The 2,975-nt window shown below is 64.8% G+C and overlaps 1 pseudogene; it reads right to left on the bottom strand.

The window, feature by feature from the left end:
* Window positions 1-926: 926 nt before the first annotated feature.
* On the bottom strand, window positions 927-2,950 carry LOC112818403 (epididymal-specific lipocalin-10-like; annotated as a pseudogene).
* Window positions 2,951-2,975: the final 25 nt, after the last annotated feature.

Below are 2,975 nucleotides of genomic sequence, written 5' to 3'. Positions count from 1 at the left end.
CTCCGAGGCAGGGGGGTGTCCCCGGTGCGGCCCCGAGGTTGGCACCACACAGGGCCACTTGGGGAGCCCTCTTAGCTCACAGGACCCCTGGGCCGGAGCCTGATGCCCCTCCCGCTGCGCTCCTGGCCACGCCCTCCTCCACGGAGAGTGCACGGGACCCCTCCGACCTCTCCGATGGCTGTCCTGCAGGCCTCGGTGCCCGGATATGGGTTTGTGCCCCCTTCCCCCCACCCCTCCCTGGAGAGCAGCTCCCCGCCCACCCTCCCTTCGCCACCTTCCCCTGCTCCCCCCATCCTGCCCTCAGCCCGGGGGGTCCCCTGCCTCCATGCAGAGGGTCAGTCCCACTCCGGGCCTGTTGCCCTCTGGGCTCCGCCCGTGCACTGGCCGCCCCCACTCAGCCCCGTGGCAGCCGCACCAGAGACCCGCCCACCTGGTCCCCCCGTCCGGGCGCCTTGCTCCGCCTGCCCACCAGGCCACCCATTTGCTGTGTGTATCCCGGCCCTGATCTCCTACCTCCCACTTCCTGCCAGCCCACAGCGCAAGGGCCGTGACAGGAATGGATGTGTGTTCGTGTCCCCCCAAATTCATCCATCAGAGCCCCAGAGGGATGGTGTGAGGTCCTGGGGCCTTGGGAGGTGTGTGCGGTTAGCTGGGTGCTCATGATGGGGTCAGTGCCCGTATAAGAAGAAGAAGACACCAGAGCCCTCTCCTCAACACTTGACATAGTGAAGAGGCAGTTATCTGCAAACCAGGAATGGGGACCTCCCCGGAATTCGCCAGGTCGGCGCGCTGAGCCGTGAGAATCAATGTCCATCGCGGGCGCCCGTGCGGTGCGGTCTGTGGCGCTCTGTCAGACAGCCCGAGCTGAGGCAGTGGCCTCCATACCTTCCCCTCTGAGCTTGTCGCCCCTCCGTCCCCCACCTGACCTGCACCCCGCACGACCCCTCCCCAGGTGTTGCCGCTGGACTCACTGAGGAGCAGCAGGGTCTTAGAGGTCCGGCCGGCCCGGCCCAGGCGCAAGTAGACCACACCGTAGCTGTAGTCGGTGGACAGCACGTGGAAGCCCTCTACCCCCTTCACTGGACCGGAAGAGAAGCGTGGGACCACCCCATCAGGCCTGCACAGCAGGGGCAACTGGGAAGGGTCAGGAGTCCCTCCCACACACCCAACCACCTTCCAGGCCTAGGCTGCGGGCACTTGCATGCTTGTCGGCTCTGGGACCGTGGCCTGCCTTCCCGCCCTGTGGGCCGCTGTCCATCCCATCCACCCAGCCCTGGGACACTGGAGCGGCATCTCCCAGGCCTGTGGCCGTGAAGCTGGGGACACGCCCACCCCCAGGTCTTTCTCTCCAGGCCCGGGCCTTCATACGCACAAGTATTCCTGAACATCGCCTTTTTCCTATCTTTCCGCAGAATTAACGTGTGTGACTGGCACCCCTGTGACCTGGGGAGGGGGCAAGGCGGGAGCCCTTTGTTGGCTCTGGTTTCCTGGAATTTTCCAGTTTGGTGCAGGGTCAGTCCCACAGCTTAAGGGAAACCCTCGGAACACCCACTCTCTGCCGAGTGCTCCCGTGTATGTGGTGGCCTCTCCCAAACTCAGGCCTTAAATTTTAGGGGCAGGAAGGGTTTTAGGGCCACAGAGATGGTCCGTCAGATGTGCAGGTGATCGTGGGTCTGGCTCCCCCCGCCCCCGGCTCTCTTTCCCCTCTTGACGGGGAGATGTCTGGGCTGCTTGTGGTCAGGGCTCCGTGAAGAGTGTGCTGGGCCCCCTCCCCGGTCCACTCACCGGCTGAATGCAAGGACCACCTTCAGCTGGCCCGCTTTGTGGACCTCCACCATCAGTGCCCCCAGCTTCCTCCTGTCTCTGCCTGGCAAGAATCTCTGGCCCTCAGAGGCGACAGCCAGAATGTACCAGAACCCTGAAACCTGTGGAGATCGTGCTGGCGTAGCTGCCCATGCCAGGCTCCCAGCCGGGCCCCCAGGAACCCACCGGACACTGACATTGGCCTGAGGCCTGGGCCGGGTCCAGCACCAAAAGGCCGGCACAGCTCCAGCGTAGGGCCCTGGCTGCCCCTCTGGGTCTTGGTGAGCAGATGTTGGGCGGGCTGGGGCCCCAAGGGCTGGGCCGTGGTTACCGTGTGCTGGAATTCCCTTCCTGTGCAAGGCCTCCCCCTTCCTTCCAGCTCAGTCCTCGGCCCCATCCCTCTGACTTCCTGCCACAAACCCACATTCCCGGGCAGTCATTTCCCATGGCCACCCCCGCTAGAACCTTCCACCTGCCAGCCATCTGGTTATTCCGGAACACGCTCTGCTCATTCGGCCTCTGCCCACCTAGCATCTCCAGTGCCCTGAGGCTGCACCTGCCTGGAGCCCTTAGCCCTCCCCCCTCTTGCGTGGCCACCAGCTCCTCAGAGAGAGGCCAGGGCCTGAAACTCCTTCCGCCCTCGTGGCACTGCCCCCTGTTCCAGGATGGCCCTTTGGAGATTTTCAGGGAGTGATCTTCCAGCCACCACACACTCTGTCCCTGGCCCCGGTCGGCCTGGCTGTCAGCCTTGGGGACCGCAGGTGTGTGGCTCACCTTGTTCCAGTTGAGGTTGTGGGACTCCCTGGGTAGCTGTTCCTGCGGCCGGGACCCTATAGCCAGCATAAGTGCCAAGACCAGTACACACGTCAGCCTCCCTGGTCCCATTGTCACCCTCCTTCCTCGGCCACCGGGGCACTGAGTTTAAGTCTCCCCACCCACCTGACCCTGCCGTGGGCGTCCAGCCAACCCGGAGCCTTGAGCCAGCCTGGGGTGGGTCAATGGGGAGGGAGAGGGGCTTTGGGACACAGGCGGGCGGCCCAGGGGCTCGGCCTGGCGGGTGCTGCCTGAATTTGGAGGCCATCGTGTTCCCCTGTGAGACCCCTGGGCCTCCCATCCTAGCCCCCACGGAAGAGAGGCAAGCAGCCCGGAGGCGTCCCTGTGAGTCACTTCAT

Source organism: Callorhinus ursinus, unplaced genomic scaffold (genome assembly GCF_003265705.2).
Source record: "Callorhinus ursinus isolate GAN/ISIS: 27379988/994484 unplaced genomic scaffold, GSC_fseal_2.0 scaffold4823, whole genome shotgun sequence".
Classification (NCBI taxonomy): Eukaryota; Metazoa; Chordata; class Mammalia; order Carnivora; family Otariidae; genus Callorhinus; species Callorhinus ursinus.
Note: the sequence above shows the minus strand (reverse complement) of the source record. Positions and strands in the feature narration are given on the sequence as shown.